Source organism: Oncorhynchus clarkii, chromosome 13 (genome assembly GCF_045791955.1).
Source record: "Oncorhynchus clarkii lewisi isolate Uvic-CL-2024 chromosome 13, UVic_Ocla_1.0, whole genome shotgun sequence".
In the NCBI taxonomy this organism is placed as follows: Eukaryota; Metazoa; Chordata; class Actinopteri; order Salmoniformes; family Salmonidae; genus Oncorhynchus; species Oncorhynchus clarkii.
The window spans coordinates 43,777,496-43,801,484 of record NC_092159.1 but is presented as its reverse complement, the minus strand read 5'-3'; the positions used below and the strand labels follow the sequence as shown (position 1 = coordinate 43,801,484).

Sequence of the window (23,989 nt, the reverse complement as noted above, 5' to 3'; positions counted from 1 at the left end):
TACAGGGCGATGTATATTCAATAGCTCCTCGCTTGCAAATCCTTGACTGCCATAGTCCTCAGTAACAACATCCGGGTGAAGACTGGAAGAAACGGATGCCAGATAGATGGATTTTCCAACAATTAATTCAATTGAAAATGACGACAATGGCGACATCGTGTGGAATTTGTATTAATTGCATGCAGGTCGATATTACATTTTGTCTTCTTTTAACAACTCGTGGAAGTGACTTATGGAAATTATTTTTAGCTTTCAGAGAGCAGTTTTTCTTGCGTTTTTCAATGAAACACACGATCTGTTATAGTCACAGCCGTGATTTAACCAGTTTTAGAAACTTCAGAGTGTTTTCTATCCACACATACTAATCATATGATTATACTATATTCCTGGCATGAGTAGCAGGACGCTGAAAAGTTGCGCGATTTTTAACAGAATGTTCGAAAAAGGAGGGGGTAGAAGTAAGAGGTTTAACCTGTTGCGACGACCAAACCCGGATCCGGGATTCTATTTATAGACCTAAGCTCATTACCATAACGCAACGTTAACTATTCATGAAAATCGCAAATGAAATGAAATAAGCTAGCTCTCAAGCTTAGCCTTTTGTTAACAACACTGTCATCTCAGATTTTCAAAATATGCTTTTCAACCATAGGAAAATAATCATTTGTGTAACAGTAGCTAGCTAGCGTAGCATTTAGCGTTAGCATTAGCGTTAGCATTAGCGTTAGCATTTAGCAGGCAACTATCACAAAAACAAGTAAAGCCTTCAAATAAAATAACTTACCTTTGAAGAACTTCTGATGTTTTCAATGAAGAGACTCTCAGTTAGATAGCAGATGCTCCGTTTTTCCAAAAAGATTCTTTGTGTATTAGAAATAGCTCCGTTTTGTACATCACATTTGGCTACCAAAAAAAAAAAAAAAAAAAAAAAAACGAAAATTCAGCCCTCAAAACGCGAACTTTTTTCCAAATTAACTCCATAATATCGACTGAAACATGGCAAACGTGGTTTAGAATCAATCCTCAAGGTGTTTTTCCACATATCTCTTCAATGATATATCCTTCGTGGAAGCCTGGTTTCTCCTTGCTCTCAAATGGAAAAATAATTGCACCTGGCTTTACGCTCCAATTTCGACGCAGGGACACCAGGCGGACACTTGGAAAATGTAGTCTCTTATGGTCAATCTTCCAGTGATATGCCTACAAATACGTCACAATGCTGCTAACACTTTGGGGGAACGACAGAAAGTGTAGGCTCATTCCTTGCGCAATCACAGCCATATAAGGAGACAATGGAAAACAGAGCTTCAGAAATTCTGCTCATTTCCTGGTTGACGCATCATCTTGGTTTCGCCTGTAGAATGAGTTCTGGGGCACTTACAGACAATATCTTTGCAGATTCTGAAACTTCAGAGTGTTTTCTTTCAAAAACTGTCAAGAATATGCATAGTCGAGCATCTTTTCGTGACAAAATATCGCGCTTAAAACGGGAACGTTTTTTATCCAAAAATGAAATAGCGCCCCTAGAGATCAAAGAGGTTAATACAGGTAATGAGTGGAGGACAGAGGAGCCTCTTAAAGAAGAAGTTACAGGTCTGTGAGAGCCAGAAATCTTGCTTGTTTGTAGGTGACCAAATACTTATTTTCCACCATAATTTGCAAATAAATGCATTAAAAATCCTACAATGTGATTTTCTGGATTTTCTTCCCTCATTTTGTCTGTCATAGTTGAAGTGTACCTATGATGAAAATTACAGGCCCCTCTCATCTTAAGTGGGAGAACTTGCACAATTGGTGGCTGACTAAATACTTTTTTGCCCCGCTGTATGTGTTCACCCATCTATCCATGTACGTATGAGACACCCTAATGACATTTTTCCTTTCAGGTTCTGAACCGCTAAACTTGTGACCGACAAACACTTATAGCCAATTGAAGTAGCTAATGAAGTGTAGGCACTTTCCAATAAGTCTCATTCCTTCTCTTTGTGTGGTGTGCTCTTTCACTTGTACCCTTTTGTTTCTCTCGGTTTGTTTCAAATCCACACAAGTTTGTTCCATTATCCCTGGGCATCCATCTGAATCCTGAGTGCTGCTCCAGCTCTTTAGAGGGGAGTAATTTCTCTGACGTGCTTTTGTCCTCCGCTTTGCATGACAAAGGACTGCAAAATCACCCTTGGGATTATGAAAGGGAGAGGACAGTGTTTTATATAGGTGTGTGGCTGGGCCGAGAATGTATTGAAACGGACTGATGAGAGATCCTGCAGCGCAATAGTTTTTTTGGGATGGCGCAGATCACTTTAATACTCCCACCCACACAGCTGTGTGCACTGCACACTGCACACTCACTGGCACATTAAAGTGCACATCGATCCACACACACACACACAAAATCATGCCTAAAGTATCAGGTTAAAAACACACACAGACCAGACTAGAGGTCGACCGATTATGATTGTTCAACGGCGATACCGATTATTGGAGGACCATGAAAGCCGATACCGATTAATCGGCTGATTTATTTATTTGTAATAATGACAATTAAAACAATACTGAATTAACACTTATTTTAACTTAATATAATACATCAATAAAATCAATTTAGCCTCAAGTAAATAATGAAACATGTTCAATTTGGTTTAAATAATGCAAAAACAAAGTGTTGGAGAAGAAAGTAAAAGTGCAATATGTGCCATGTAAGAAAGCTAACGTTTAAGTTCCTTGCTCAGAACATGAGAACATATGAAAGCTGGTGATTCCTTTTAACATGAGTCTTCAATATTCCCAGGTAAGAAGTTTTAGGTTGTAGTTATTATAGGAATTATAGGACTATTTCTCTCTATACCATTTTTATTTCATTAACCTTTGACTATTGGATGTTCTTATAGGCACTTTAGTATTGCCAGTGTAACAGTATAACAGTCCCTCTCCTTGCTCCTCCCTGGGCTCGAACCAGCAACACAACGACAATTAGCGAGCGCTAACTAGCTAGCCATTTCACTTTGGTTACACGAGCCTCATCTCGGGAGTTGATAGGCTTAAAGTCATAAACAGCGCAATGCTTGATGCACAAGGAAGAGCTGCTGGCAAAACGCACGAAAGTGCTGTTTGAATGAATGTTTACGCGCCTGTTTCTGCCTACAACTGCTCAGTCAGATACTTGTATGCTCAGTCAGATTATAGGCAACACAGGACACAATATTATTTAGCTAGTAATATTATCAAACATGTGTAGTTAACTAGTGATTATGATTGACTGTTTTTTATAAGATACGTTTAATGCTAGCTAGCAACTTACCTTGGCTTACTGCATTTGCGTAACAGGCAGTCTCCTTGTGGAGTGCAACGAGAGGAGAGGCAGGTCGTTATTGCGTTGGACTAGTTAACTGTAAGGTTGCAAGGATTGGATCCCCCGAGCTGACAAGGTGAAAATCTGCCGTTCTGCCCCTGAACAAGGCAGTTAACCCACTGTTCCTAGGCCGGCATTGAAAATGAGAATGTGTTCTTAACTGACTTGCCTAGTTAAATAAACATTAAATAAAGGTGTAAAATAAATAAACAAATAAATAAAGGTGTAAAATAAATATTATATATATATATATATATATATATATATATATATAGTTTTTAAATCGGCGCCCAAAAATAACGATTTCCGATTGTTATGAAATCGGCCCTAATTAATTGGCCATTCCGATTAAATCGGTCGACCTCTAGACCAGACCATTCTCAGAAGCCCACTACGATGTGCTACCTTGCAACACTCAACATCGATATAACCTTCGATTTCCAGGATGGGGGAAGCCATTTAAAGCTTAGTCCGTACCACCTAGACAAGATTGTTGCTTTGCATCATTGTATTCTCAGCCAAGCACACAGCTAAAGAGAGTTCGAGGAATTATACCATTAAACATGCTGTCAGGATGGCGCAGCGATGCGCTTAAACCTACCATTGCCACAACACAAGGGTGAAAATCAGAGATCTATCAATCGTACAGGAAGAAATTCAGATACTTTGAGTACAATTAACAGATACAACACGGCGCCGACGTCGTTGGCAGGAGGTTGAGGGTTTTAGACACTGTAATCCTGACATAATGCATTCAGAATTGAGCCTAAGTGCGTGAAGGCCACTGAATCAAACTGCTGTGTGTGTTTTCTTTACCTTTCACACTGCTAAGACCCGGCACAGCTGCCTCTTTGATGAGGCCATTCCGCTAACACACAAGGACAGGATATCCTTCAGGAGAGTGGGTGTATGGCAGTGTGTATGGGGGGGTCTGAGGGTCTTTTGCGCTCCCTTATAATAGTCGGTCAAGCGGATGTAGAACATGGAAGTAAAGACCACGTCCTAAAACCAAATCGGGAAACACTTGACGGTTGAAGGTTCCCCTCTGATCTCACAAATCCAATAGTGGTGTAGTGAACCCCTGGATTAGACATCATTTCACAGTATTGCTGTATAACAGTAATGAGACAGAAATCATTAATGGCTCGCAGTAATTTACCAGTACTAGATTATGTAATCTAGCTCTAAGAAAACAAAGAAAGTAAGACTTAATTGTTCAGTCAACGAGGATGTTAGTTTTGTGAAGTCGCAAGCGGGTTTATAGGCCGTCAGTGGCCTCAAGGTGATGTGTGTAATAACTAACCTGGAGTAACAACCCCCACCCCCCGTGGCTAATGGCTGTAAATGGACAGTCACCAGAATCAATGCATCATTTTCTGAAACCTGACCTACTTTCTTTTCTTCAGGGAAACCAGCAGATCCAGGGCTATCAATAATACTGTCTTGATTCATTACACCAGAACAAAAAATATATAATTTTCCCCAAGACAGCCAGGGGTTTGGAATAAAATGTGGAATGGGCCTTTTATCATCTGGGTTGATGTATAATGTGATTTGGTCTAGCAAGATAAATGGGCAGCTGTGTTGTAGTGACTAGGGAGAGGTAAACAAAAAGCTGCATTTTACGTTATGCTGGGTCAGCACATTCCCAGAGGAAAAAACTGGATTGAAATAATGTAATTCCAACCCGTATCTACTGGGATACTAGTCAGTAGGGGTGGTGATGTTGGGAGGCAGTGCAAACAGGTACTTTTAGCCAGGCTGTCTGGATTGACACAAGCCCCTGATAGAAAGGATAGGACAGGAGACAGGTAGACAACCTCATTGGATCTGACCATAGAGGCAGTAGATGTCTGTTCCCTTTCAGACCCCCCCAAGTGTCACTTGCTTTATCCTCAATGTGAAGGTATGCTTTGGTGGCTCAGCTGTGATCTATTTAGCGGATTGACTTGTTGAGCCAACACCCTGTTCCAGCTAAGCTAGACCCAGCCGAGCAAGGCAAAGCCAGCAGCACTGGCCAGAACAAAATAATAATATCATGAGCTGTTATCAAAGAATGGCTCGACTTAGAACACACTTTGTGCAATATAACTCCATTTAGTACTGTATGGTTTTTAGTATTCCTCCGTTTAGATCTTTATCTGTAAGGCGAGACGGAGCACGGCAGAGGAAATTCTGTACGATATGTTCTGAAATCTAAGCAGTCTAGTGGTAACACAAAGCGTCTTGAACCACTAAAGTGTCATCAAGCCGTCAACACAAAACCACTACCACAGAATGCGCTATAAAAACGCCTTATTCCAGCATAAGACAAAAGAGGCTGATAAAGCACCATCCAGTCTAGCCCCCTTTGGCAGAGCACAGCACTATCAGATACAGTAGCAGAGTAAAAATCAACTTCACTGCGCACATTACAGTGCTATGGTATATATTGCATTGACAGCTTGTAAAGCCATTTGGCAACATCTTTACCTTTGTCAGAGTGGCCCTTACAGATGGAGATCAACAGATCTGCAGTAGCTGAGGCCTGTACTGTAAAAAGACAGTGATGTTGATTGCTGCACTGTAAGTGTTACATTAAAAAAGATCAAGGATAATAAGTTGTGTGTCCCTCACAACCACACCATAACTCCTGTGGGGCTTCTAGAATCCTATCATTAAATGCTATAATGTCACCAACAATGAGTTGCAGATTAAATGTGACATAGCCATGGAGATGTCTCAGAAGTGTGCAGATAACAGAACATTTCATTTTCAGCCAGAAAAGTTGTTGTTGTCAAGCGCGTCATTAAAGACGTAGGCTTAGCAGTCTACACTCGAAGTACAAAGAACCGTAGTGGATTTGAAACAAACAGAGAGAGCGAGAGCGAGAGAGAGAGCGAGCTGCTCTGTGTATAAGCCCCGTCTAAGCCGGGGGTACTACTAAGCTGTATGGAATCGTTGCTATTTGATTTGGAATTTTAAGACTTCTTGAAGTATCCCCAAAAATATATTAAAAAAAATACTTTATGAAAACAAATGTTTGGCCTTACTGCTATTAGCCCATTCAAACGCATTGAATAACAGATTCACTACATGGAACAACAGTCCCTCCCAAAAATCTAAAGGAAGTTTGTTCTGAAGTGTCTGTCCTATATCTGAGAGATAAGAAAGATCAGGAAACATTTTTTTTATAAAAAAAATTAAAAAACACGTATTTAACCCCTTATTTTTGGCATAAAGAAACTCTTTAAATGCTTCCACACATTTTTTCAACAGGGGATGTCTTGCGTCCTAGACTGACGTCCTCGTGAGAGTATCACCTTTCCACATATGGCTCATATTAGTGTGTAGGCCAAACTGTTCGGACGCTTCAGATGATTTTGTGAAAAGACCGATTTTAGGGATGTCTCATGGTCTGACAAACACCACTCTGGCTCTGTCACCTTTCACAGCAGTTGCATTAGTGCGACATAGGCGGATGTGGTGGATTGAGATGCATCCAATGTAAACTGATAAATAAAACAATTATGCTAATTATATTTCCATGGGGGAACGCAGACATTGACCATAAGGGGATAACCTGCCATCCATGACGCCTGTAAGATCGCCCCAAAAAGATTCCCACAACACTTGACATGAGTGAGAAACTAGGTGTATAGCAGCGTTAGACCCTCATGCTATACTGTATACCAGAATATGAACTGATTTACAAGAATGTAAAAAAAACTTTAAATAAATACCTTATCAAAGGGAACCAATTTGAGGCAGTTTGCGTGGCATTATAGCCTGTATTCATGTAATGTCAGAGTAGTAAACTCACATTCAATCAAATTAGATTTTTAATTTCAAAGTCGCTAAATTGTGAAAAGCTTTGTGAAAACCGATGTCTTCAGGGAAAGCCTATATAAAACACCACTGATGGCCACAACATCCCAGGGGGGTTTTAGTACACACAAGCTGTTAATCAATCACATGGGCCAGACGACGTGTCCCTCAAGACTCTGACAGACACACAAACCCACATCTCACAGACATGAATGTGATGATGCGGAGATAGTGTGAGTGAGTGAGTGATGACACAGAGACCTATGGATATGGAGCAAAAGAGGGCTTAGAAAGAATATATTTTTTTTAAGAACAAGAAAATGGATAAATGAAAGGTTTTTGGCAAGTGTTGTCGATAATGTGCAGATTGGGAGCTTTGGAATACAGAGGACCTTTCTCATCACTGCTGTGTCTGTCATTACGGTGACGATGGAATCTGTCAAATGTTCAGATGCTAGGTTACTTGCTAATTATAACATTGGAAATACTGTAATGTCTCGTCTCATTTGAGGATGACTTGGCATAGAATCTCTTCCCTAGCCGTTCTGTAATCAGAGAACAATGGATGCATCATTTAGACGTAAGTCAGTCTGATGTGCTCCTCCATTAAGCCTTGAGTCAAAGAAGAGATGCAAGGGTAGACAAGGGTCTGTAGATGGTTCCTACAGCCTGGTAAAGGTTGTGTCCATTCCCTGAGAGACATGTCAAACCCTATCAGGAGGATGAGTCTTCTCTACGTGAGACAGCCTCCGCTTAGGCTATGGGCAAAACTATTGAACCCAATGGCAGTGAGCTCTGGAAAGGTTGTGGTTGAGAGGCGAGCCCTGGTTAAATGTTAACTATTTCACCTCTTCCCAGAGGTGAAGTAGAAGACCGAACCTTCAGCCTGATTGCAACAGAACCACATGAGTGTGTGTATTTCAGCAGCTTAGACAAATGACAGTATGGGATAAGGACCGTCTTCGCTGCACTTACTCTGGTTGTGGCCTACCAACAGTGGTTTGAAGTCAAAAGCAAATAAGTTCCTTTCTTTCTGAGAGGGGCAGGTTGATGGTGGGGAGCCTTCGTTGTGTGCAAGGTGTAATTGTAGCCCCAACAAACTGCAGCATTAAAGTCTGGGGGCCTCTGTCGTAAACTCTGTACAGTCTAATGAGCCCTCTCTCTGCAAACTCTATTGGCTTCCCACATCCTTGCGCCTGGGGCGAAAAACCAAGGCATTCATACAGCAATTAGTGAGGGGTATGCTTTGAACACTGCCGCTCATGCGAGTGACACCCATGTTTACAAGATGTCTGTGTGGAGTAACAAGTAGGCCACTGACATGATGAGAAGAGTGGGGCTGCAAGTGAAGCTGTTATTCAAAGATCTCTGAAAACTGAGGGGGGTTCCTGTCAGCGGAGCAGGGGTGAAATTGGTTTCCAAAAAGCAATCCCCCATTCCGTTCTCTGTCCAGTAGCCCAGCAAACACACTAAGCAGAGTCTGAGGAGCTCTGGAAATGGAAAGAGAAAAACGTCTGTCCACAGGCAAACTATCTACTGCTAAGACTATAACCACAGCTTTCCCTCGCTTGTGTTTCTCTGAAACAGAATTGGCTTTTCTGCTTAGGAAACTGCATTTAACTTACATTTGCAGTCAGACAAGGTAACCATGGTTCAGAGGTGAGGGAGCAATCGTCCAAAACAGATTAACACACCCCCACATACCGTAGTTTTAAGGGCTTATTGACTGAGAACTTGACTCTTTCCTCTACAGGTCAAACATGGGTGCGGGTTTGTGTGGACAACGAACAATAGGCTAAACACAAACACATTCAAAACAATAAGAGAGGGAGAAGGGGATAATAAGAGAGGGAGAAGAAGGCCATGTTGTTTGCATGTAAAACGCCTCGCACCCTTTCACTGCTGCTCCAGTATTGCTATTAGAGACCTGGCTCTGTCTGTCTGTGCGACAAAGGAGTGACTGAGTGGAACCAGATGAGGCCAGCCAGCACCTCTAATTAAAGTTAAGCAGCACTAAAACATTAACCTCGTTGAAAAGAGGCAGCGAGGTACAGAAAGGTACTTGCTTTTTGGTCTATCACTCATGAGTCTGAGGGTTCCTGGTAACACATCGTTGTGGTGATGGTCAATTCTCAGAGACTAACACAAAGCTAATTAGCCATCAATTAATTAGCCTTAACCATAAGATACAAAAACTATTTGGGGTAAGGAAATAAGACATACTATGTTACTAAATGCTTACCCAGTGGACAAAAATATGAACAGAAAGAAATTGGCACAATTTCCAAAATTAACTTCTCACTAATGAGCTTCGAAGTGCTAAATACATGCTACATTGTTTACAAAGTACCCTACACAGAAGTGTTAAAGACAACACTGTGAGGAGGACTAATTACTTAATGTTAAAACTTACAACGTGCAAATACCAACCAGAAGCCTTCACAAATGACTTCTTTTCCAATCTGAAAAAGGAGAAGGAGCTTAGATTTTGGAACAACTGATTGTACAGAATTGGTGTGTCTCCATCTGGACATAGCAACTAGGCTACCTGACAGCCAAGCTATCTTCATTTGGTAATAAACAACCTTGCTTGACACTGGCACTTCTGGACCTCCTAATGGAAACCATGTGTTGATCCGAAAATGAAGTGTCCTTGGCAGGAATAGACACAGTGAGCCAAAAACCACACAGATACAAGGACTGTTTGGATTCCTAGCTAGCCTAAATATTATTTGACTACAAACAGATTACTTTTACCACTGTGATGCGGAACTAAAACAAAAGTTCTGTATCTAGCAAGAGCTTCCCAGGATCCTCTAGCTGCCATCGTATGTCCTTTGATTTGAAGTCAATGCCTTTCTACCTGGTAAAATGCGTTCCTTCTCCCCCTGCGAGTACATCAATATGGGCATGTCAACATCCACAAACTCCCTGTGGTCACCGAGAGGACCAATAGGGAGAAAACCCTGACCAAGACAAAGGGTTAGAGGCAGTGCTTAATTTCAGGCGAAACAGGGTCCGGCGCCTTTCGGATTTTACTTTGTTTGTTCCGGCACCTATTTGCCCGGATCCAGTACCTCAAGATGTATTAAGTGTGTCACTGTTCGCACTGTAGACATTCTAATGAAAGCAATCAGTGTTAACTTCTTAGGCATAGGGGGCAGTATTCGGAAGTTTGGATGACTGAGGTGCCCAAAGTAAACTGCCTGTTACTCAGGCCCAGAAGCTAGGATATGCATATAATTGGTAGTATTGGATAAAAAACTCTGAAGTTTCTAAAACTGTTAAAATAAATGTCTGAGTATAACAAAACTGATATGGCATGCGAAAACCCAAGGAGAATCCATCCGGAATTATTTTGAGGGCACCACCCATTGAAATGGTTGTCTATGGGAAAATCAAAGGAAATCCTCCCAGATTGCAGTTCCTATGGCTTCCACTAGATGTCAACAGTCTTTAGAAAGGGTTTCAGGCTTGTTTATTGAAAAATGAGCTAGAAATTTGTAGTTTTTCTAGGTGGCTCTCATTTTGACTGTAGTCTTGTGGCGCGCGTGGATGAGGGCGCGCACTTTGTTATTTATCTCCGGTAATGAACATACTATTCTCCGTCTTAAATGTTATTGTTTATTTACATATTAGGGTACCTGAGGATTGATTAAAAATGTTGTTCGACTTGTTTGGACAAAGTTTATTGGTAACTTTTGGGATTCCTTTGTATGCATTTTGAACTAAGGGAAAAGATGGATTACTGAATCAAGCGCACCAACTAAACATACTTTTTCAGTGCAACCACCGGCAAAGTACTCAGAGCAGGTGCAATTTGCAGTTCAAGAACAAGCAAATGTATAACCCCTGGCTTGTCATGCAGAATTAAAAAGTTGGGCTGGACAACATGCAAAAAGGTACTGAGCTTGGGTCTAGAAATGACTGGAGGGATTAAACTAGCAAAATAGTGGGTGGAATGTACAGTAAATTAAACAAAACAAAGAGCCCACAGAAAATAGTTTTTTGAACATGCCTGAACCAAGGTGCATTTGGTGGCAGCAAGCCTTATAGACGAGGCTAAAGAGACACCCAGATTATAGTTAACACTACAGCCAGTCTTCAGAACAGCCTTAGAAGGAGGCTAAACGTCACAGCCACTGGCCCACTCATGGCTTTGCGCAAGAAATTGACCATCAGGACTTTTAAATGAACTTGACATGGGGAGAGTCATTGTGGTAGGTTTTGAAAACTAAGGTAGGAAAAATATATATCCTGTACTGTGAAGGCAATCTGATTCATATTATCACATAGGCAGGAAGCCTATATATGCTCACATGTGTGTTCTACTGTAGCCTAGTGATTTATTTTATATAAGTTATATTCTGATATTGTGATATTTGTTCTACTGCTACATCGATGTCTTGAAAATGATATGAAAGTCAGGTCTTGTAAGCCCCACGGCTGAGTATGTGGCAGGTGTTCTGCAGTGTTGTCTAAAAATGTTGCTGTACATTGATGTCTAGAAAATTAGGATATAAGAAATTCGGACATGAGTATAGCTGCTGGGTTTACACAAGTATGTGGGCATGCATACTGCAGTGGTATCTAAAATGCTTTGAATTAATCAGCACCTTGGAGAGTGCTGTACATTTCACCACCGTAGACAGCAGGCTACTTGGCTGTTCGTCTACTGCGCTGCTACCTCAGAGCCCCCCGGATAATCAACCCCCCCTCACTATGTGTTCCGGAACCTCGCGATTTACGAATGAAGCACTGGTTACAGGGGTTAAGTAGTGGCACTGAAACAGTAGTAGTGGCACAGGTGACCGACCAGCAGATAAAGTTAGTGGGAGTCACAGAGGTACTGGACACTCCATTGAGAGGTCTTTGAGGAGTACTAGATGGGCTGTAGGAATGCATGTCAAGTCTGTCAGTAAGACTTGACTATTAACACCAGCCACTGGCTGATTCAATCCGCTGCAACACGAGGGCATGAGAAGGAAATACAAAAAAATCTGACAGCTGGGGTTCTATTTTTAGTTTAAATTATTCATTGATTTCGATTCTTCCTCTTCACTGCTGGAAATTATGATTTCAGGTGGAGGAGGCTTTAGGGGCTCAGTGGGTTGTCAAATCAGATATTTCTGTACCCATACACTGGTAGAGAGCAGAGAGTATATTTATCATAATCCCCATCATCATCAATATCAAATGTAACCAACGTCAACATCATTCACATTATCATCAACATCAGACCAGTTCAATTCGTAACAGAATGCCCTAGGTCTCAGAAAACAATCTGTTCTTCTCTGCAGCCTGGTAGACAATCTCTCAGTACAGTTGTGTTCTGGAGTTTACAGGCAGTGTGGGAGGACCAGAAGCCAAGGTTTCAGCTTACACAGCCGGTCAGAATGATGCACGAGGACAAGATGAGGTAATATGAAAAACAGAAAGAGAGATGGAGTGGGGGAGAGGCAGTTGGCGAAAAGAGCAGTAGAAGAGACCTAGAATAGTGACTGATCTTGGACAACTTTGATGTAAAGAAAGTACATTCTTTGTGAGCACTGAACCGAAGGGAAAGACGTATCATGAGATCAGGGGATTGCTATACCTCCCCTAGGGGGTGTTGAGTGGCCTATAGATGCACAAGGGCTGTCGGTATGGAGGGTGATGAGGGGGTTTGAAAAGAGCGGTAGTGGGATTACATTTGCTTCATCACTCAAGCGATCAAACAGGAAGGGGGAAATGGCATCCATTTGTAAATGTGCTGGTGTGGGGGGGCTTTGTCTACGGTGTGTATATTTCGTGGGAGTCTACTACTACACACTTGAATGCATAAACCTCTTGATAGTACATATGTCCAACCCATCAACTAAACAGTCACGTCAATGACGTGAAATAACAAACGCCACTGGCAGATCTGCTGCAGTCTGCATCAGGAGAGACCTCCGCCGAACGAACGCTTCCACTGTGTACTCGACCGCCTCGAAAAAATAAATCTGCTTCATGCCGCGGCTCTCTGTTTATTTTTATTTATTTCACCTTTATTTATCCAGGTAGGCTAGTTGAGAACAAGTTCTCATTTACAACTGCGACCTGGCCAAGATAAAGCAAAGCAGTGCGACAGAAACAGAGTTACACATGGAATAAACAATAAACAAGCCCATAACACAATAAACAAGTCAATGACACTGTAGAAAAATAAAGTCTATATGCAGTGTGTGCAAAAGGCATGAGGAGGTAGGCAATAAATAGGCCACAGCAGCGAAGAATTACAATTTAGCAGATTAACACTGGAGTGATAAATGAGCAGATGATGATGTGCAAGTAGAGATACTGATGTGCAAAAGAGGAGAAAAGTAAATAAAAACATTATGGGGATGAGGTAGGTAGATTGGGTGGGCTATTTACAGATGGACTATGTGCAGCTGCAGCGATTGGTTAGCTGCTCAGATAGCGTATGTTTAAAGTTGGTGAGGGAAATATAAGTCTCCAGCTTCAGTGATTTTTGCAATTTGTTCCAGTCACTGGCAGCAGAGAACTGGAAGGAAAGGCGGCCAAATGAGGTGTTGTCTTTGGGGATGATCAGTGAGATATACCTGCTGGAACGTGTGCTACCGGTGGGTGGGTGTTGTTATCGTGACCAGTGAGCTGAGATAAGGTGGAGCTTAACCTAGCAAAGACTTATAGATGACCTGGAGCCAGTGGGTCTGGCGACGAATATGTAGTAAGGGCCAGCCGACTAGAGCATACAGGTCGCAGTGATGGGTGGTATAAGGTGATTTGGTAACAAAACGGATGGCACTGTGATAGACTGCATCCAGTTTGCTGAGTAGAGTATTGGATGCTATTTTGTAGATGACATCGCCGAAGTCGAGGATCGGTAGAAGAGTCAGTTTTACGAAGGTAAGTTTGGCGGCGTGAGTGAAGGAGGCTTTGTTGCGAAATAGAAAGCTGATTCTAGATTTGATTTTGGATTGGAGATGCTTAATATGAGTCTGGAAGGAGAGTTTACAGTCTAGCCAGACACCTAGGTATTTATAGTTGTCCGCATATTCTAGGTCAGAACCGTTTGATTTGACACACTGAACTCTTTCTGAGATGTAGTTGGTGAACCAGGCGAGGCAGTCATTAGAGAAACCAAGGCTATTGAGTCTGCCGATAAGAATACAGTCATTGACAGAGTCGAAAGCCTTGGCCAGGTCGATGAAGACGACTGCACAGTAATGTCTCTTATCGAAGGTGGTTATGATATCGATTCAGACACGGCATGGACATCAGGGTTGGCGGTGTGCTGTCCCCTGGACCCTATTATCACTTGGCTACATAGCTGATGCCTGGTGGACTGTCCATTTAATCACGGTACTCCATTCTGTTTATTATTGTTTATCTGTTTGAGTAAAACAAACTTAGGGAGGAGGCTTCTGATGTTGACATGCATGAAACCAAGGCTTTTTCGATCACAGAAGTCAACAAATGAGGGTGCCTGGGGACACGCAGGGCCTGGGTTTACCTCCACATCACCCAAGGAACAGAGGAGGAGTGGGATGAGGGTACGGTTAAAGGCTATCAAAATTGTTTGTCTAGAGCGTTGGGGACAAAGAATAAAAGGAGCATATTTCTGGGTGTGATAGAATAGATTCAGGGCATAATGTGCAGACAGGGGTATGGTGGGGTTCGGGTACAGCGGAGGTAAGCCCAGGCACTGAGTGATGATAAGAGAGGTTGCATCTCTGGACATGCTGGTTATAATGGGTGAGGTCACCGCATGTGTGGGAGGTGGGACAAAGGAGGTATCAGAGGTATGATGAGTGGAACTAGGGGCTCCATTGTAAACTAAAACAATGATAACTAACCTAAACAACAGTATACAAGACATATTGACATTTGAGACAAAGTGAGGCATAAAGCAATCACAGGTGTTGATTGGGAGAGCTAGCTAGACAACAACAGCTAATCAGCTAAGACAACAACAATAGGTAAAATGGCAATGAATGGGCAGAGGGGGTCGGGTTAACTTCACACAGAGCCTGAGTTCGCGGCTGGGGCCGACAGATAAACAAAAATAAACAGAATGGAGTACCGTGATTAAATGGACAGTCCAGCAGGCATCAGCTATGTAGCCAAGTGATAATAGGGTCCAGGGGACAGCAATAGATGAAACAGTAGTCGCTACTACGCTAGCATGCGGGCGACACGGCATTTAAAGTTAGCAGGCTGGGGCTAGTAGAAGTGTCTGCTCCAACAGAGGCCTGTTGAAGGCACAGCAGATGGAGTAATTAGTCGGCAGACCAGTCGTGGTGGTGCGGCGGGGCGTTGTGTCGACAAAGGATCCGAGCCAGATGTCAAATAGGTATTGTAGTAATTTAGTTTGCTAGCCGGGAGATGCGCCTGGCTCACGGCTAACTGATGCCAGCGTTGGGGCAGGGGCGTTAGCAACTATAGCCACTCGGTAGCAGCGGTAATCCGGTGCCAAGGTCCAGAGCTTACAGCAAGGATCCGGTGGAGTAGTGGATTCTAGCCGTGTTTGGGTGGAGTCCGGGTGAACAACTGAGTAGGCCGGAAGGTGGGCCTGGCCTGGCTCAGGGCTAGCTTCGGTACTGGGTCACTTGGTGGCAGCTAGCTAGCTGTGAAGACCAAGTGTAATGGTCCAGGGTTTACGGCAGGAATCCGGCGTTGTAGTGGAGAAACAGTCCGATACTGGTAGGCTGGCAGGTATTATCAAGGCTAAAAAAAGGGCTGGTATCTGTGCAGAAGGTAAAGGCCGCTAGCAATGACTAAATAGCTTGTGGCTAATTAGCTGGTTGGCTGCTGATGGCTAGCTTCTGATGGCTAGGTGGTTCTGGCTATAAGGTCTAAAAAAAATAATAATAATAATAAATAGCGGAGCCGTATCACATTGGGTGAGGCAGGTTACCGGAAGGTATAATTGAATTAAAATGGAAAAGAGATTGAAAATAAAATTGAAATATATACAAAAAAGGACAAACGATACAAAAGTACACGAGAGGACGAGCAAAGCCTGTTTACGGTTATTGCTTTACTCAGACTCAGTCCTCCTGACCATGGGAAACAGGTCGCTCTGTAATTACGCCAATCTTATGTTCGTTCTCCCTCTCTGCATTATGTTCGTTCTCCCTCCTTCCACCTCCTCACCTCACTTGTGTCTGCGAAGTTAAGTCTGGTGAAGAGAAAGGGAGGATATTAAAATAAATGAAAAAAGGAATGAGAGAACATAGACCAAGAACTAGCGAGTTACATCATGAGAAGTAGAGTGTGATGGAAGGAGGTGAGAAAAAATACAGAGAAAGATGTGTGAGAAAGAGAGGGAGGGCTGTGACTATGTCAACGTCCATGATGGCACGAATTGTCTGACAAAATGTCTGCCGTGAGCTCCTATCCGAGTTTAACCACGGCTTGGGCTGCTCCGATTTGCAACTAAAAGAACAACATGATAATTGCTCATGTTGCTGCAGGCCTGATGAGTGACATCTCACTAATGCTGGACCTGGAAGGATTGTCTAATCTTGAGTGGCAGTGTGAGCATCCAATGACATGAGTATCCAATGACATGACGTAAACGGTTGGACAACGAGGGCTGAGGCGCTCTGTCAATCCAAACTGGTTTGCTGTCCACCCAGACCCCCAAGAAGGCAGATAACTAATAAGCACTACAACGCCTGAGTGGGTCTCAGCAAACAGACCAGGCCTCACGCAGACAGCCTAATTGGCTATCGGAGCTAAATAAATTGTTAGTTAAAGTGAATGTACATGACAGCACAATCATGCTGGGGGAATACAGTATGTGTCAAGGGCGGCTTGTTTTGAAAATCATACAGGGGGGGAAACAATTCGGTTTACCTACAAGATACGCAGGTCATAGGTGAAGATTATTTGGTTTGAAAACATTTGAAATTGAACTGCTCATGACAACAGCGAAGGTTGTCTAAATTAATGAATGTGCATAAAAGCAAACTGACTTGCTTGAAGACAATTAAAAACAGCAGACATTTGAGAAACAGATGCCTGTGCTTAAAATAACACACAATAGATTTGTTCCTTGATCACAGGTGGCGAGCTAACACCTTAAACACAGCGGTGCTCGAAAGCGAGACGTCGCAGTGGTTCTCGACGGCTGAGTTTAACTATTTAATTGCGCCAGAATGTTTTAAAGGCTTTAGGCTAATGCAGAGCAAATTAATAGTCCTTCTGATACTTTTCATGAACACGTCATTAGCAAAAGCATTTACTAAGTTAATAGTATAAGTAACGCAGCAGCTATCTCATCAAGGAAAGGTATAAAGCAATAAAGCAGTGGCGCTGAGTTGGACCACTTGAGCATGGGTTACAAAATCTTATGGAGAGATTTTATCCATGGAAGTAGACCCTAGGGATCTATCACACTTACCTGATTGTAAAGGTTGTTTGATAAGTCATTATTAATAACCCCTTCAAAAGGCATTAGGTCAGTCTCTAAACCTCCTCATAAAACATTGGTCATGTTTTCATCCCTCCATGCCCCATCATGTCCTCTTGCATAACAAACAGATCAAACCACAAGCAAATCATGAGAGGTTTACATCCTAATCTCATGAAATCCCCAAGAAATGGTCAAACAATTAGCTGAGCACCAGCCTGTCCGTTCATTTGACATGTCAATACAACGAGTCACTGAAAATACAGTGAAATACTTTTCCAATTATTCTCTCCATTAGCCGGTATGATTATATAAAGCATTGGCCTACTACAGAAGTGCCTCTAGAAATCAGAATTGTTACATTAATACATATTCATTTAAGATAGAAATACCCCAGAAACCATTCAAAACTGTCTTTGTTTTATGGATTTCCATCTACAAATGCACCACCACCATGAAAATCCAGTCCCTGACGGTTTTTCACACTACCCCATTCAACCATCACGTCTTATGCGAACAGCACAGTATATCTTACTCCCCTTGACAACAGCCACAAAATAAATTAGTCAGTTGGCTGCCTCTCAGCTAATTGCCCTTCGCCTAGCTCCTCCCTCTTCATAACAGATCAAAGGTAATAATCCGCTGCTAATCCACTGTGGTACGCCTGCCCTCGCTGTTGTTATGCTCATTATGGCCGCCTTGAATTGGCCGGGCTGGATACGCCATTCGTTGTCTCCTCCTCCTCGCCCAGCCCTTGTCCGTTCTAAAGAAAAGGGACCTTGCGACTGTCTCTCAAAACGCCAAGGTCTCCTCCAGCCACACTGGCTCAATTTCACAGCCGAACGCCAATTTCACGGCTGAGCGGCCCCTGGATAATTAGATGAGCCTTGAGCGGACATGGTGATGCTCGCCTCAGCTCTGTGAGAAGACAACAAGAGAGTGTTCTCTAAAGAGATGCTAGGGAGAGGGCTACTGAGCTCAACACAGTGCTGGCTTTGTTTGGGTCTCACTTGTCGCTTTATTGCATTAAATGAGTACGGGATGCGTGGCAATTCTTGGTGGAAGTTCGTCTTTCTGGTTGTTGCAGTTTTGTGCGTTATTGGAGTCGTTTGATATCCGTGAGCAGTGAGATGTTTTGATCAGTCACTTGTTGCTTCCTACCCATCAATTAGCAACGTGACTGGATTTTGTTGTTCCCAAAACAATGTCACCAATCAGGACAATGAATTCTAGCTTGTGGCTATAGCAATATTGAAAGGAGAGCTTTGTTAAGTACCTGCCTTGCTGTTGTTTTGAAATACCAGGTACATGTAAATGACATAGCATGTGTACATTTGTGAGAGATGGGCTAAGTGTATGGCTGGATATACAACTGACCCATCATCTTTGACAGCTCCAGCATCAGATGTTTAGCAAATCCAATTTGTATCTTCAATTTTCCAATAGATATTGAAGTTTCTGTAGAGAAAGTAACTTTTTATGAATTGAAAAGTGTTTTTAGGCTTAAATGCAAAAAATAGTATATTCTTTGTCACGAGGAATATAAAACTGCAGCACATGTGGAATTACCATTGCCTACCTTACCTCTGCCAACAGTTCTATCTAGGGAAGTATTACCATTTCTTGGTCGTAGTTGGAATAGTGTAGAGAAAGAGTAGTTTGGAGCTGAGAGAGGATGTACATTTATAGAAGTTGAACAGTTTCATCCAGACCGTATAATGGGGACATTATCTGTTGCTTCCCTATCAAAAATGTCAAACGTGGTTTTGTAGAGTTGACAGTTAGGCTACTCACAACGGACCAACTTCAACCAGATATTCAGTTTCTCACAGTCATGAACACTGTCCCTGTGCTCAGACAAAACTGGCATTGTTTGTAGCGACTGTCCCCAGACTTTTTCTGTGGTATACCATGACATATAAACAATAGCACATGACATGCACATCACATGAAAAAAAATTGTTTCTGGGATGTAGGCTGTGGGGACTTACCATGAGTAGGAGACAAAGGCCTCACAGTGAGACGGGTGGGGCAGCGACGGGCTCAAGCCTAAGCCCTTCTCCCATCTCCCAACTGATGCACTCTGGTGTATCCTGCAAAAGGGAAATCATCAGTAAGTAATTCATAGTGTCAACAGTCAGCATTACATCCAACCTTTGCATAACCCGCTAAATGAATAACACCTTCTCATTTTCGATTAAAGTTTATATTCTCAGACTGCATGGCAGACAACATAGGAGATTGGGATTTTTAATTAAGACATTAGCTTAATTTGAATATGGGGCACAGTAACACATGGCGAAGTCAGGATGAGGACACATCCTGACTCCTGCATTTCTTGCTATTTGGGGTTTTAGGCTAGGTTTCTGTATAGCACTTTGAGACATCTGCTGATATAAAAAGGGCTTTATAAATACATTTGATTGATTGACTACTCCCCTGGGAGAAGAGAGGGAGAGAGATTCTGCCAAGGCCGAGCCATGAAAAACATGAAGAAAATAAAAACTCAGATCTGTCAGAATCCTTTTTCAACATTCTGGCCCCGTTCCTGGACACCCTTTGTTATTTTACTCTTTCTCCCCCCTACATTTTTGTGTTCATCTCATAAAAATAGTAAAAAAAAAAAAAAAAAGAATAATTCAAAGGCGCACCTTAACATGCTGACTACACCGCTCACATCGCATGCGGGAGCGTTGCAAAATAAATTTAGACATGCAATTATTGCACCCACACTGCTCGCGGGCGTCAACGAGCGTCTGCGTTGCCAAGGGCTAAAACAGAAGTCAGTTCTATTTCTGACGCAGATCGCGCTGCAAGTCCTGCCTCTCCCATCTCCTCATTGGTTTATAGAACCAGATACCCACGTGCCATCTACTCATTGGTTATACCCACCTGGGTGACTGAAAGACGAACGGAGGTCGGTGGTGGTAATACACATTTTATGAAAGTTAGTTGCCAATCACTATAGAAGTCCAAAGAAGACTAGACTAGAAACGATTCGGTTGACCGTTTTGTGTGTGGATTAATTGTCGGAGTAGAGGATCTTGTGCATTTCAGGTAAAATAACAACGTTTATATCCCAGGACAAATTAGCTAGCAACAGCAAGCTATCTAAATAGGACAAATTAGCTAGCAACTGCAAGCTAGCTAGCTAAATTTCCATAAATGTGTTTCGACCCGTCTCCAAATTAATATAAAATTGGTTCAGAGGTTGTTTTGATATTTTAACCTGCGTATCTTAATCGTGTTTGGTGTGGGGGGACAAAATCAATTTGTGCACGATGGCGCGCGGCTGGTTTGGGTACGGTGTTACAGCGCATGGAAAGTCAACAAATGTTCCGCACAAGAGGAGACATACATAAGGGGCCTTACCTCAGTTTTCTAAAAGTGAACTTTTCTAAAAGTGAACACAAGTACATTATTGTGGTGTGTGATACAGATACGACTGAACTATAGCCAAAACACCAGAGATGACAGATTCAGATGGCGAGTCAAGGGATTTCAAGTAAGCGACACCCAAACCTGCTCAACTGCAAGAAAGTTGCACATCCTCTATGATGTCATGATTTCCCCCAAGGCATCATCAAAGGCCCCAATCTCTTGCAGCACTGGGTTTTATGATAACAAAAGAAAGGCTGCGTTACATATGTAGGTATATTCCCCTCGATCATACATGTGGAAGACTAACACAATGCTCAGACTCAAGAGGCTTGCACAAACTGTACTGGCTGACATCTCATGCGGAATTGATGTGGTATTTTCGCATTCAGGTCCTAGTCAAATTCAAACAATATTTTGCAGTGCTCTTGGCTATTAAACTGGCCAGGAAAGGCAGAGAGCAGAAGGGAGAAAGAGAAAAGAGTGAGGACAGAGTAAGAGAGGCGTGGCTTTGTTATTTATGCTTTATAGCTGTTGACAGTGCAGAGTAATCCAATACTAGTCAAAGTAAAGAGATATTTCCCCCAAGAAATAAGTTACATACAAGGAGACACAAACACATGCACAGGCGGACACAGAGGGATATTATTCAATACCCCGAATCCATTAGGGGAATGGGGTGATTTTCCAGTTATTTGTCTTTGGCTGAGGGATTAAGCTTATAGCCCATCCACTCAGAGAAAGCATACACACTGAACTAGGGGAATTTACATCACCCACAAATTCAGTCATCCAGCACACAGCCAGCCAGTTCAGTCATCCAAACCAGAGAATGAAAGTAAGAGGATGCATCTCAATAGTCTAAAGTAGCTCTCTGACTGAATTTAAAAAGCAGGAAAGATGAAAGGATTTAGCGTAAAAGCTACTGGAAATTTGCTTTCACCTCCACACATCAGTGCAGACAAAGGAAAGGAAGGTGCTTGGATAATTGAATTGTATCAAGTTGAATTCTGGACAGCGTACAACAGGTTGGCAGCGTAACTTCAAGTAGCCTACACCATCATCCACCCACCACCAGACAATAGCAGGGCCAGAGTTAGCCATATTACAGTGAATGCTTCAACCAATACTCACTGACAATGCATACTGATTCTTACTCAAGCCACAAAATGGCCTATGTGTTGGCGGGTTGCGATCCGCGGGTCCCTATTCAGCTGAATGAGAGGGCGACTGAATTGCTGGGGGGAGGATTGAGAGGCAATAGAGAGATCATTCACTTTCTCTTAGAGGGCACCCCTTGACTCCTACATGCTCTGGCGGGTGTTGGCCCCGGGCGGGGAGAGAATATGGGATCTGTGACACATGCAAATCCTGGCTACGAGTCGCTTGGCACTCTGAACAGAACAGACATTATGTGAAGAGCTAATAGGAAAGAGAGAAGGAGATTCGGGTGGTGAGAGCAAGGAGGAGTGGAGTGGAGATAAAGAAACGAGGGGAAGGTATAAAACAGGCTGCACATGAAGATGAAAGACCCAGATGAAGGGGCAGACACGCACACACCTGGACACACAGGAAGCACACACAAACGCTATGCTCAAAGAAACCACAGAGAACGAGACAAGCCACACAGCACAATGGACTAAGTCAAAAGGAGAAGAAAAAAAAAATCTCCACCCACCCACAGACAGATACTCAATCCACACACACACCCACCCCCAAAAGACATGCTGTGAGACACAGACACACACAAATCCTGCTCAAATCCCTGAGATTTGAGAAGGGAGCACAGTCGCAGGGTTGCGCTGCCATAACGACAGGATCGGAAAAAAGGGGGTGAGGGTTTGGAGTCGCTGAGCACAGAACTAGGATTTCCACACTGGAGAAGCTCTGAGGTGTTTGTTTGTCCTGTGTTTAACAGAGCCCCTCTCGACCACAGGGCACCCAAGACCTCCAGTCAGTCAAGTGTGGCAACTCCAGTCACAGTCTCTTCACAACGGAATCAAGTAGCTCTTACAAAAGCAGCGTCAACTCGTACTACATATCAAATGTAGGCCTACTAGCTAATTAACATCACGAGATGGGACATGGCTATGGAAGGCTATCTAGTTATTGAGTTGTCATCAGCAGTCCTGAGGTAAAGGAGACTAGAGGCTGTTTTAGGGCTGTTTCACACCCAAACCTCCTTGTACGTGGGCATCCTCACCATACTCCTACAGAGTTATGAAAAGAACTTCTAAGTTCCAGACGTTTGGGTGGATGTGTGTGTATTGCACTTACGGTATGAAAGCCTCGATTGTTGCTTCCTGAGAGTAGAGCTGGCTGAAGTGAGTTGTATAATGGTATGCAGAGAGAAGGATAATGAGGTACGGCAAACCAAACCACACAGCCAACAGTGAATAGATGGTCATTCAGATCCTCATTCTTACTGGGGACATTGACTGAAGAATGGAGATGATAGAGGCAAAGAGTCAATTGTTTCCAGTATCTGGTCTGGTCCCCAGATGTAGCATTATGTGGCCCTCCAGAAGATGAGCAATGGTTAGCCTACATTTGGATGTCTTTTTTTGTGAAATGAAGCCAGGATGGTATTTTACGCTGCAAAAAACCTTATCAGTCCATTTGTGTTTTGATACAAAAAAAACTGTTCAGTAATGAGATGTTACCGGGATTAGATACGTGTGTTAAAAACAGTTGGTTTCTGGGCTCGTTTTGAGGGATCTGAAAAACCCAACACCTTGTAGATACAGTAGATATCACAGTTTCAGTAGAGCACAATGACATGGCACTTTGCCAGCTTAAGTTTGCCAAGTGCTGCACTAATTTTAGCACAGCTCGAGTGCTAGATGGATGACCCCAACTCTATGGTGACTCCAAGGCTCAGTGAAGTAGGGGGGGTGAGAGAGGGAGGTGGGTGGGTGTCATTCCGTAAGTCTGGATAACTCTGGTCTAGACAAGCATACTGGAGCTCAGGATTGGAGGGGGAGGGGGCTCTCAGGCAAACCATCTGTCTTCGAGCTGATCAAAATCTTGAATACAAGATGAGGTGGAGTGGGAGT

General features: G+C 42.8%; 1 protein-coding gene across 1 annotated transcript in view; it reads right to left on the bottom strand.

The window, feature by feature from the left end:
* The window catches only part of LOC139364827 (protein TANC2-like), a 144,892-nt gene that overhangs the window by 89,594 nt on the left and 31,309 nt on the right, over positions 1-23,989 (bottom strand). The window contains exon 2 of the mRNA XM_071101960.1: positions 19,547-19,648. The gene's annotated coding sequence lies outside the window, so the exon portion shown is untranslated. The remainder of the gene's footprint in view (positions 1-19,546; positions 19,649-23,989) is intronic.